Source organism: Crinia signifera, chromosome 12 (genome assembly GCF_055691185.1).
Source record: "Crinia signifera chromosome 12, ASM5569118v1, whole genome shotgun sequence".
Taxonomy (NCBI): Eukaryota; Metazoa; Chordata; class Amphibia; order Anura; family Myobatrachidae; genus Crinia; species Crinia signifera.
In genome coordinates, this window is record NC_139228.1 from 69,830,375 (window position 1) to 69,844,128 (window position 13,754).

General features: G+C 48.0%; 1 pseudogene; it reads left to right on the forward strand.

The window, feature by feature from the left end:
• Window positions 1–8,655: 8,655 nt before the first annotated feature.
• On the forward strand, window positions 8,656–8,862 carry LOC146050911 (U2 spliceosomal RNA; annotated as a pseudogene).
• The last annotated feature ends 4,892 nt before the right edge of the window (window positions 8,863–13,754 follow it).

The following is a 13,754-nucleotide window of genomic DNA, read 5'->3' on the forward strand; positions in this document are numbered from 1 at the left end:
GTTGCGATCGGTCTGTTTCTGAAACACTGAAGTCTGTATTTGATGGTTTGTTACAGAGATTGTTACATCTAAATAATTGACGGAGCTTGTGCTGTAATTGGCGGTTAATTTGATCGGAGTGTCCATCTCTTCAATATTTTTGAGAAGTTTTATTAACTCCTCTTCACTGCCAGTCCATATTAATAACAGATCATCTATGTAACGAAGATATAGCCTGATGTTTTTGGTTACATTCAGGTCAGTGAAGAAGAATGCTTGCTCCTGGGAGAACATAAAGATATTGGCGAACGCCGGCGCCACGTTCGATCCCATCGCACACCCCCGTCGTTGTCTGAAGTACTCCCCGTTAAACAGGAAGTAATTTCTTGACAGCGTTTTTTCCAACAAGGTTAGAAACAATGTTTTATCCAGTGCTTCAAAATTTGTCCGATCTAAAAAATCTTTAACTGCTTGTATCCCCTGATCATGTGGGATCACTGTGTATAAATTTGTGACATCCAGGGTGCAAAGAATAGTATTATCAGGCAATAGGTCCAGTTGTTGTAGATGGTTTAAAAGCATGGTGGTGTCCTTCAAATAAAAGTCTTGCTTGGTGACAAATGGTTGGATCAGAGAGTCTAAGAACTGTGCGATAGGTTGGTACATGGATCCCCGGGCGGAAATGATAGGTCTGCCGGGGGGGTTTTCGATGTTCTTGTGAATCTTGGGGATCGTGTATAGCACAGGTGTAATTGGGAATGGTTGGACCAGAGTTTTAAGTTCTTTCTCGGACAACAATTTGTTGGCTGCCGCTTGTGTTAATATCTCATCCAATTCTCTCTTGTACAGGGTGGTAGGATTGGACGGTAACCGCTCATATGTGGTTGTGTCACCCAATTGTCTATCGATCTCCAGTTGGTATTTTGCAATGTCTTGGATTACAATACCACCCCCTTTGTCCGCAGCTCGGATAATGATGGAGGTGTCTTGTGCTAATTCCTTCAAAGCTCTCTGTTCCATTGGTGATAAATTGTGGTAGATTTTGGGTTGTGCCTGTTGGTACCGATCCACTGATTTATCTAGCAGCTGTGTAAACGTTTTAATTGAAGGATTAGTGGATGGGGGGTCGAAAGTGCTGTGTGCTTTTAGGTGCGGAGGCATCCTTTCAGTGCAAAGAGGCTCAGTGTTGGTTTTGTGCTGGAAAAATTCTTTAATACGGAGTGAACGCTCAAAGCGATGGTTCTCCACTTTCCAATTAAAATCATCATGTGTGTTGGTGGGGATAAAAGATAGCCCTTTGCTTAAGATCTTTTCTTCGGTTGTTGTCAGGGGTCTATTAGAAAGATTGTAGATCAAGCTTATTTCTTGTTGGACTTTGTGGATCCTTTTGGTTTGGCCCCCCCTCCTGGTGGATTTACGGGTGGCCGGCCCCTTGCTTTCGTTGTAGTAACCCCTAAAGGGGTAGACCGCAGGGTATTAGAGTCATCAGAGTCGGTAATTTGGAAGTCACTGTCGCTCTGCGAGGAGGCAATGTCCCTAGGGTTTCTATGGTTCCTTTGTCTCCAACTGGCTCTTTTATTGGGGAATGATCTTTTTGGTTCCGTTCCAGTGAGCCAGCGGTATACCCTTTTATCTTCGTAATCAGCAGTTACGGTGGACCATTTATTTTTCTTGTATTTTAAAAGGTCTTTTTTATATTGCTCTACTTGTGCTTGTAGTTTGGTCCAATTGGATTGGAAGGCTGTGTCATTTAATTTGTCAGCATGCTCCAGCTTTATTTCTTGGATCTTGGATCTAGCCTTTTTCAGTTCTTTTCCAGCCTCTTCGATTACTAGGACCATGAGGTCGAAGCTGCATTTATTTAGCACAGCTATCCAGCGTCTGCAAAATTCGGCGCTGTTTCTTCCAATTGTCGGGCAATTTTTTATACGGAACCCTCTAGGGATCATTTTGGCTCGATAATAATCCGACAGTGTACTTCCATGTAATAAAAAGTCTGTCTCTTTTTTATTCCATTTATTCCATTGTGCAAATATAGCACTTTATCTTGCACTTGCACTTTGGACCTGCACTATTTGCACCAATTGCACAAGCACTAGCACTTTTTCTGTGCACTCAGCACTTATTCCTTGCTATATTTGCACAATGGAAGCTGCTGGAGGAGATTTGCTGGATATGCCATTCATTGATCTGGATTTGCCCAAAGGGGAAATGCTCAGTCTCACCGAGGCTGAAATTGGGGCTATTTTATTTCAAACGGAAACAACTGACTCCCCGCAAGAGAATACAGTGGATGATGTCTACCACCTACTATATAAATGGAATAAAAAAGAGACAGACTTTTTATTACATGGAAGTACACTGTCGGATTATTATCGAGCCAAAATGATCCCTAGAGGGTTCCGTATAAAAAATTGCCCGACAATTGGAAGAATCAGCGCCGAATTTTGCAGACGCTGGATAGCTGTGCTAAATAAATGCAGCTTCGACCTCATGGTCCTAGTAATCGAAGAGGCTGGAAAAGAACTGAAAAAGGCTAGATCCAAGATCCAAGAAATAAAGCTGGAGCATGCTGACAAATTAAATGACACAGCCTTCCAATCCAATTGGACCAAACTACAAGCACAAGTAGAGCAATATAAAAAAGACCTTTTAAAATACAAGAAAAATAAATGGTCCACCGTAACTGCTGATTACGAAGATAAAAGGGTATACCGCTGGCTCACTGGAACGGAACCAAAAAGATCATTCCCCAATAAAAGAGCCAGTTGGAGACAAAGGAACCATAGAAACCCTAGGGACATTGCCTCCTCGCAGAGCGACAGTGACTTCCAAATTACCGACTCTGATGACTCTAATACCCTGCGGTCTACCCCTTTAGGGGTTACTACAAGGAAAGCAAGGGGCCGGCCACCCGTAAATCCACCAGGAGGGGGGGGCCAAACCAAAAGGATCCACAAAGTCCAACAAGAAATAAGCTTGATCTACAATCTTTCTAATAGACCCCTGACAACAACCGAAGAAAAGATCTTAAGCAAAGGGCTATCTTTTATCCCCACCAACACACATGATGATTTTAATTGGAAAGTGGAGAACCATCGCTTTGAGCGTTCACTCCGTATTAAAGAATTTTTCCAGCACAAAACCAACACTGAGCCTCTTTGCACTGAAAGGATGCCTCCGCACCTAAAAGCACACAGCACTTTCGACCCCCCATCCACTAATCCTTCAATTAAAACGTTTACACAGCTGCTAGATAAATCAGTGGATCGGTACCAACAGGCACAACCCAAAATCTACCACAATTTATCACCAATGGAACAGAGAGCTTTGAAGGAATTAGCACAAGACACCTCCATCATTATCCGAGCTGCGGACAAAGGGGGTGGTATTGTAATCCAAGACATTGCAAAATACCAACTGGAGATCGATAGACAATTGGGTGACACAACCACATATGAGCGGTTACCGTCCAATCCTACCACCCTGTACAAGAGAGAATTGGATGAGATATTAACACAAGCGGCAGCCAACAAATTGTTGTCCGAGAAAGAACTTAAAACTCTGGTCCAACCATTCCCAATTACACCTGTGCTATACACGATCCCCAAGATTCACAAGAACATCGAAAACCCCCCCGGCAGACCTATCATTTCCGCCCGGGGATCCATGTACCAACCTATCGCACAGTTCTTAGACTCTCTGATCCAACCATTTGTCACCAAGCAAGACTTTTATTTGAAGGACACCACCATGCTTTTAAACCATCTACAACAACTGGACCTATTGCCTGATAATACTATTCTTTGCACCCTGGATGTCACAAATTTATACACAGTGATCCCACATGATCAGGGGATACAAGCAGTTAAAGATTTTTTAGATCGGACAAATTTTGAAGCACTGGATAAAACATTGTTTCTAACCTTGTTGGAAAAAACGCTGTCAAGAAATTACTTCCTGTTTAACGGGGAGTACTTCAGACAACGACGGGGGTGTGCGATGGGATCGAACGTGGCGCCGGCGTTCGCCAATATCTTTATGTTCTCCCAGGAGCAAGCATTCTTCTTCACTGACCTGAATGTAACCAAAAACATCAGGCTATATCTTCGTTACATAGATGATCTGTTATTAATATGGACTGGCAGTGAAGAGGAGTTAATAAATCTTCTCAAAAATATTGAAGAGATGGACACTCCGATCAAATTAACCGCCAATTACAGCACAAGCTCCGTCAATTATTTAGATGTAACAATCTCTGTAACAAACCATCAAATACAGACTTCAGTGTTTCAGAAACAGACCGATCGCAACACGCTGTTAGCATCCAGTAGCTTTCACCCACCGGCATTGAAGAAAAGCTTGGCACGGTCACAATTTATGCGAATAGCTCGTATTACGAGCGACAGATCTATGCTGAGTTCCGAATTGGACAAAGTGGTGAAAAAATTTGAGGAAAGGGGGTATGATAAGAAGGTGCTGCTGCTACAAAAAGAAGAAATAATGCAAATGCCCAGGGCTAGCTTATTAGCGCACAATAATCGCAAGAATACCACCAAACGCATCCCGTTGGTGACAGAATACACCATAGCTACGTCGGTCCTCCCCAGAGCAACCAAGGCACTTTGGCCCATCATCAGATGTGATGCAGAGCTCCCTGGACTGAAACCATTAGACCCGATGGTCTGTTATAAACGTGGGCGCAATCTAAAAGACATTCTGGTAAAAAACGACATCACAGAATTATGTCAACAGCCTACAACTCTGCAGAGAAAGAAGAATGGTTGCTACAGGTGCATTGCCTGTACCACCTGTGACTTTCTACAAAGTGGGGACACGTTCCAACATCCCCACTCAACAAAAACCTTCCCCATTAAACACGTTGTCACTTGTACCACTCGATACGTAGTTTATATGATTTGGTGTCCCTGCAAGTTGTACTACATAGGACAAACATCCCGCATGTTTAAAGAACGGATGGCTGCCCACAGGTCGGCGATAAAAGCCGCATTATTGGGAAAACCGATGGATCAACCTGTAGCCCGTCACTTCAAGGATGCCAAGCATAAGATGGAGGACCTCAAGTACAAAATCATAGACCACATCCCAGCCCCTCTCAGGGGTGGCGACCGGCAGAAATTACTAATCCAAAGGGAAACCAAATGGATTTACTGCCTGAATACAGTGTCCCCGCTGGGATTAAATGAAAAACTTTCTCTAAACTGCTTTTTATGATCATCGCATATTTATATAGTCAGATCAATGACAACATGCCCAGTCTTGATCCATAACCCCGTATAGCAGCCATTAGTCATAATAAAAAGGTTGTTTTTAACCAGTATGACAATATAAATTACTATGGCAACTAGATAGGAGGGACTTGCGCTAGGCACACCAGTAACATATGTTCTTAATATGTTTTCTTTTAAAATTATTATATCACTGTAAAAATGTTCACCGTTTTTATCTGTAATTATCACACATATATTTTTGCACTATATGGAGAGCCTTAAGTATATATGGTTGACTGCTCTCCCTTACAGTTTTTGCTCATGCACTGTCACTTTGTTACAGATAAAACTGCCGGAGGTCAGGGGACCTGTGAATGAGCGTCCAGCCGTTTCCACGGCAACCCGCCGCAACATAGGACTCTGTAAGTAACACAGCAGAGACTACATTACCCAGAAGCCCGCACGGCGCCCTTAGAGGCGAATGACGTCACTTCCGGGTGTCCTGTCCTCCGTCAGAACGGCGTTCTGAGCCGCTGTAACCTGCTGTCACTCTTCAGATACTGGGTATATAGGTAAGACACCACTTGTATATGTTATGTTTGTTTATCCTGATGAAAAAGCCGCATCGGCTTTGAAACGTTGATGCTGAAATAAACACTTCTTGCACCTTTTGTGAAGCCCGCTGAGTGCCGCCTGGTTCCTGGATAGGGAACACCCCACTGCATATTCATTTCTTGGGAAGGCACCTCGGCGCTTTTCTAACCCCCTAAGGAAAAGGGGTCTGCAGAATACTGAGTGCCGGTCTACATGCTGTATATATATATATAGATCCAAAGGAGACCGCACTCGCACAAAGATCAAAGTTAGATCCGGGGTGTCCACAAGGGGTTAACGTGTGTGATCACGTGCCCCAATAATTCTCCAGTACTCCCAGTGGCGTAACAATTAGGCCGCAGCCCCCGCGGTGGCGGGGAGGCGCCGGGGGGCTGCGGGCGCTGGTGGATCTCCGCCAGCTCCCCACTGCATGTGGGTGCAGCGGGAGCTGGCAGGGGGTCTGTGCGGCGCGGAGGTACCTGTTTAAGGGAGAGCCTGGAGGTCCCTGCGTCTGCGGCGCTGAGTATGATGCTGCCGGGGTCCCTGCAGTGAAGTGGAAATAACGCGCTATCTCCGCTGGAGATAGCGCGTTATTTCCACTTCACTGCAGGGACCCCGGCAGCATCATACTCAGCGCCGCAGGCGCAGGGACCCCGGCAGCATCATACTAGGCGGCGCAGGGACCTCCAGGCTCTCCTTTAATACAGGTACCTCCGCGCCGCACGGACCCCCCTGCCAGCTCCCGGGGGGGTCCTTTAACGGGGGGGGGCAGCTGCAAAATTGTCCGGGGGGGGGGGGGGGGCGGTGAAATTGTCCCGGCGGGGGGGCGCAAAAGTTTTAGTTACGCCACTGAGTACTCCCTCAATATGCAGAGGGGGATGTGGACACTCTCCTTGTTGCACCAAAAGACAAAGCATTCAATGGTTTTGTGTAAAATCACAAGTAGAAATATTTATTCCAACAGAGATATTTTCATCCTGCCCCGACGTTTCGGTCCACAATAGGACCTTTATCAAGGAGCTTTTTAGGATGGATCACCAGCGTATACCAGCGTTTTTCACCTCAGCCCTGAGGGAAATGGAGACAGCTACGGTATATATATATATACTGAGGAAATGTTTTGCACCCCACCCCTATGACCATAGGACCCATTGCAATATACTTTCATCCCCCCAAGTAGAAATAGGCCATTCAGTGGCAAAATAATCCCCAGCCTCATCCATGTAGTTACAGCCATACCATACCTCCATACCTCCCAACTTTTGGGCTGAACAAATAGGGACACTCGTGCGGCTTCGCCGCGCGAGCGCCCGAAAAGGGGGCGGGGCGTATGCAAATGAGGGCGCGGTTTATGCTAATTAGCCGCGACCTCATTTTCATACGAGAATAGACGCACAGCGTCTATTCTACTAGATTGGGGGTCTCCCAACTGTCACCCCCCCCCCCGCAGCGGGACAATGCCTGCCGCGGGTGGGACAGCGGGACAGGACCCGAAATCGGGACTGTCCCTCTAAAATCGTGACAGTTGGGAGGTATGTTGTCCTGGGACCGTCCTCTTTTTTGGGGAAAGTCCCGCCTGGGGATGCCAGTGGTGGGTGGGTGGGGGGGAAATTGGGAGATCCCTCTGTCCGCCGCTGGGGAATAGATGTTGTGCGTGACAACTTGGCAGGTGGGTAAGTGTAACAGCGAGAAATGTATGCTGTGTAAAACATGAAGCATGTTGTAAATGATCAAATGATCCCAGCAGCTGAAGCCAGTTTATGAGACAAAGCAAGCACAATAAATCAACATCAGAGTCCATGAGGCTGCAGAGGACGGCCGCTGTATATAGGATGTTTTATCCCAGTTACAACAAGCACTTTGTTCCCAGTAATCCTGGAGGGAGGCTTTGTGAGCAGAATGATAGAACTAGTAGGCCGCAGACCTTGTAAACGGAAGCACTGATAACCAGCCCAGGGTAATCTGTGTGCATTGTGTTACACGCTAAGGGCATGATTGAGGCCTGTTTGCTAGGCTGCGTATATCCGGAGTCTGGATTGGGGACCTTTGAATGTTGGGAGGTATGAGCGATGCCATCTATAGAGCCGCGAATCATAGCATTTTACTGCTAAATTTGGTGGAGCTTATGATGCAAGCAACGAGCCCCGCCCCTTGTACTGCCTGGTTGCATCTCCTTCCCGGGCTTTGAAGAGAAATAAGAGCTTTGTCCTCTTTTTTGTCACGCAATCCGTGTTTCGAATATTGCGGGGCAAAAATTTCTGCACAGCCCTGACAAACGCTGGCTGTAGTGGTGCAAATATCACTGAAATACTGGCCACCAGCATGTGCAACATACTTGCCTACTTTTGAAAAACCGTTTCAGGGAGATTATAGTTGATAATAGAATTTTGCACAGCATCCTATTGAGGGGGGGGGGGGGGGGTGTCATGCTCCACCCAAAGGGCGTGTCTAGTTCCATATATGGAGAGATTGTGAACATGGCACCTAGAAGCGTGGGTGTGCACTGCTACATCTGAGAGGAATATTTTATAATGACTTATATCCAAATGTAGATGATCCCCAAAGCAGTTAGTAAGAGCTACAATACTTGCTAAATAGCTGGGAACTGGTACTGATGATTCAATGTAAATGTATCTGTCTCTCATTCCCTTTCCCCCCCAAAAAATGTAACGTGTAATGTGGGCTAGGTGAAATGAGGGAGATTGCTAGACTAATGAGGAAGATTGCTGCTATGTCAGGGAGTCTCCTGCAGAATGCAGGAGGGTAGGCAGCTATGGTGTGCAATAGAGATGTCCCCTGCAACATGTCACGGGTACCATGTTCCCGTACACTGGCCCATGGCCCCATGCAGATCGCTTCTCTGCCTTTTGGCTAAGATCAAGTGTAGTATCTGTTCTAATCAGTGGGTATGGACTGGCCTCTGGCAGAGAATAGAGAAAGGCTGGACTGAGTAGCTGCTCTGATGGGCGGAGGGTGTGGGACCCCTCTTTTTTGCCTGGGAGTGGTGAAAAGTCTGGCTGAGTACCTTCACCTCTGCCAGTGGTAGGAGGTGTTGTTTCCATAAACCCACTGGTGAGAGGGGGGGGAGAAACACTGGGCCTAGTAGTTTGGCTCTCTTGACGGGGTTCGTAGCCCCCGAAGGATGAGACAGCGAAAGGCTCAGTCTAGTATCCATTCCCAAGGAGCGGAGAAAAGCTGGGACTGAGTAGATGGCTCCTGTTCCAGAGGTTCGTAGCCTCTGATGGGGAGACCGCAACAGGCCCAGCTTAGTACCTTAACCTTGGGATCGGAGAAACACTGAGACTGAGTAGATTGCTCTTCCGAGGGGGCCGCAACCCCTAAGGGAGTCTTTCGCAAAGCCCAGTGGAGTACCCATTCCCATGCCAGGGGCTGGAAAGTGCCCTACGATGGGAGCAGAGAAACACTTGGTCGGATGCTGATCGGTCGGCTGCCTGGAGTCCGAGGCTGCACTGTGCCCCCGGGGAAACTTGGGGGTGCCGAACCTGCATGGGTGATCCCAAAAATTACCTTGCACAAGAAAGCACTTGCACTGCGCACTTCCCCTCTAGGATAGGCTGCACGTCCTTAACTCGTCCTTTTCGATGGGGTAGGACAATTCTTCACACCCCCACCCCGGTCTTCTGGCTGGGGTCTTTATTATTTATTTCTCTTCTCTCTCCACATTCGTGCACTTTTCACGTTTTCTGTAGTGTGTCATGTTTTTTGGGTAGTGTGGTCGACCCATATGGGCCTTCCATTTCCCCAATGTGCCGAAGCTCTCGCCTTTTGGGGAGAGCTTCGGTCCCCTCGAGGACAACCCGAGACGCAAGGCGGAGGGAAGTCTAATGAGGGTCTCTCCAAACCTTCGGGTGCGGAGGACCCACCGTCCTGACCCTTCCGAGGGTTGAGGAAAGAGGGTCTCTCTGAGCTCCGGCGAAGCGGACCCACCGTTCCCTATTTTCCCCTTCTCGGCCTTATGGTTGAGAGGGGTTAGGGGAAAAACGGGGCCCTTCTCCTTTGGGAGAGGGTCCATCGATCGCACAGCCCTCTATGCACGTGTTAAGGCACAGCACTGGTGGTAGGGAGCACACCTCGGGCTCCCTGAGTTTCTTCAAACTCATGGCCCCATGCACAGTGCACATGTAGATGTAATTTTGTCAGTCACTGGACAGAGAGGTAAGTCATAAAACATGCACCCATTATAGAAATGTCTATGACACAGACTGATACCCTTACTCCCTGATCTTATATTGACAGTGTGGGGGGAGTTTAGGTGACTGCTCGGTTTTCAAAACTACGTTGTTGCATTCAGGCAAAAAAAGATAAAATTATCATTTCAAAATCAGGGGGAACTTAAGGGCCCCATACACGCTGCGATAGCAGTGTGCAATGCATAGTTGCTGACTTTTAGGCTGCTCTCTCCGGGGGGTGGGGCCATCGCCGGGAAGGGGAAAGGGGTGGTTCAGGGGCAGAGCCATGGATGTACTGCTCTATTGGGGGCGTGTCTAGAGCATTTTAGCCCCACCCCCGCTGTGCAATTCCAGTATTTTAGGCATTGCACTGCGGGGGACGGGGCTAAAATGCCACAATCGCATCATTTGACCCGCGCCCCCCCTCACCGAGGGGTGGTTCAGGAGATGGACGGCAATGCAGGAGGGTTGCCCCCCTTTCTGGAGGACCGGGAGGGGGACCCTCCCGGTAGGCAACCATGGTGCAATGTGATGCGATGCGTGCTCCCAAGGACATTGCATCGCACAGTACAAAAATATGTGCTGCACATACTTTTTGTACTGCCCGCGGATCGCATCGCACGCAAATCGCATGCAAAACGCGATCCAGCCCATAATGCATTGCAGCGCGCGCTGCTATCGCAGCATCTATGGGCACCTGAAGTTAATTGCTCATTGTAAAGACAAATAAAGGGCCTGATTCTAATCCCCTCACTCCCCCACGCACTCGCAAGGGGGATCGATGTTTGCTGTCTGCGCATACACATTTATGCTGCGCGTTCCTTTTATTATTATTATAATTTTATTTATAAGGCGCCACAAGTGTTTCGCAGCGCCGTACAAAGTAACAATACAGGGAGACAAAGCTTGGCATAACATTGAATAAATAACAAAAATACAGTACAAATAAATAGCGCCACAGATCAATACACATTACAGCTTAAATGTAAGTAGTGAGGACTCAATCAACATACAACTAGAGGCTGGAGTGTTGGAGTATAGGAGAGCTGTGAGTGACATGTGAAGAGAAGTGGGCTTTGACAACAGGAGGGAAGAGGGCCCTGCTCAGAGGAGCTTACAATCTAGTAGTTTCCTATGGAAATTCGGGAGGCTGCCGGGGGCTGACATAACCAGATGTCAGCTGGCCGCCTTGTACTGCCTGAGAGTGTCTTAGTTTTGCGACCCAAGGCTGCGAATGGATGTTTATGCATCGTCGGGTGGCGCTAAAACCACGCACAGTGCTGCGTGTGGACCTGAGTAAGGGCCAGATGCACTAAGCTTCAAAAGTGATAAAATGGAGGGTAATAAACAGCCAATCAGCTCCTACCTGCCATGTCCCAGAATGTGTTTGAAAAATGTCAGGCAGGAGCTGATTGGTTGGTTGTTTATCACTCTCCACTTTATCACTTTTAAATCTTAGTGCATCTGGCCCGTCGTCTTAATAACATGTCATGGTTTTTTTTCCTTCCTTCATATATTATTTGTGTTGACCAAGTTCTTGGAACGGCTGCAGAGAATTTGTGATGAAAACAGTGCTCTGGTATCCCGCGCTGAGGAGTGGTCACCATGACTCACAGAATGACCTCATCACTTAGTAGTAACTCGGCACAGATGGGACGAATCATCCTTCAATGTGAGGAGAAGCAGAGAAATGGGGAAGGTGCCACTTAAAGGGAAGGTGTCTCTCTTACTGGTGCTGGGAGGACATATATTAGGTTCAGGGCCCGCGCCACCACTAGGCAGCTCTAGGCATTTGCCTAGGGCGCCGGCCACTGGAGGACGGTACTAGGGTGACCAACTCATCCTTTTATTCCAGGACATATTAATTACACAGGTTCTGTGGCTGGCTTTCACCTGGTTTTAAACTGCCACACCTCAAGACTCCATTTCACCTGGTTTTAAACTGCCACACCTCAAGACTCCATTTCACCTGGTTTTAAACTGCCACAGAACCTGTGTAATTAATATGTGTCCCGGATTAAAAGGAGGAGTTGGTCACCCTAGACCAGGGCTGGGCAACACCGGCCCTCCAGATGTTGATGAACTACACATCCCAGCATGCCTTGCATCAGTTGCAGCATGGCCACATAGCAAAACTAATGCAAAGCAAAGCATCCTGGGATGTGTAATTCATTAACATCTGGAGGGCCGGTGTTGCCCAGCCCTGCCCTAGACGGTACTGAGCCGCCAGGTACCATAGATAGTTTAAACCTGCAGAAGCTGAAAGTTCCGGAACTCATCCCAGCAGGGTCAGGGAGCGGGGAGCAGGTGAGTTAAGTTATACGATGCCCCCCCCCCCCCTCGGCAATCCCCGTGCGGCACCCACCAGCAATCCCGTGGATTTGCCTTGGGTGCAGACGGTGCTTGAACCGCTCCTGATTAGATCGACCAGTAAAGATTGACAGGGCTTAGGGCGGGATTCTCTAAAATTCGCAGCCCTCTTCGCCAGCCACCGCATTTCTAATGACCGCATATTCTCTAAAATATGCGGTCATTAACGCAAGGGACAGCTCTTGCGGTAAGAGCTGTCCCTTGCGATGCGGCGCCGTTGCTGGACTTCCGGGTCTATGACCCGGGAGTCCGTCTGCGCATGCGCAGACTGACGCGCCAGCCGCAGGGCATGCTGGGAGGGATCCGTGAAAGATCCCTCACACACCGCTGCGGTAAGAAGCCCATAGGCTTCTGCAGGGAACCGCCAGCTTTTGCTGGCGATTCCCTCCGCTGCGGTGACACTGCGGAGGGACATTAGTGAATACAGAAATGCGGTAAAAACCCTGATAACGGGGTTTTTACCGCATTTCTGTAATAGAGAATCTCGCCCGTAGATTGCCACCTGTTATAGGTCAACATGGCTATGGTCGACAGGGTCGGAGGGTTGACACAAGCATTAGGTCGACAACAGGAAGGTTGCCAGTCAAAAAGTCAACATGAGTTTTTCACATGTTTTTTTTTTTTTTGCCGACTTGTGCCGACAGGCGGTATTTCATAGGTCGTGGAGGGAGAATATAATAGTGTGCATGCTGAGATGTACAGTATAGTCTCCCAACAGCTGGAGAGCCAAAGGTTGGCTAGACCTGGTATAGGCCATTCTGGGACAATAGAGAAGTATACAGATGTAGCCCCTCTCATTCAGGCAGGGATTCGCCAGCCGCCGAAAGGGGATGCGCGCGCACAAGATGCACGCGTATCCCCTTCAACCGGTGCTCCCCCCCCCCCGGGTCCCTGCCACCTCGTGGCTGTCCCTCATCGCTCCCCCCCACCTCCCCACTACCCCCCTTAACCCTGCCCGTCTCTGCCGACAGGAAACTGGGACGCGTGTCCCAGTCAGATGTAGCGTCCGCTAGCCAGTGGGGATGGTCTGGATGAGCGGCGCTACATCTGTAGTCTGAAGTCAACTTAGGGAAGATCTGAAATAGGCCATTAAACGTCGTAATTCTTTATTTGGTCCTTAATGGTCATTCCTATACTATATTATTATACTCTGAGCAGGAAAACCACCGTGAAAGAAACAAAGAGACGTAGATGATGGAACATCTGTGTGACATTACGGTTGGCGTTTGCGTTTGGTTAGCAGCCTTTGAGTTCCATAAACACGGACTTAGCTCTTACAAACATCGGATAACAGAACGTTTTACTCAAACTTACTCTCGTGTTCCCGGAATTACAGCCTTTATTCAGGCGTCGGTAGAGACCAGAGCTCACTTCTTCCCTTTTATAACAT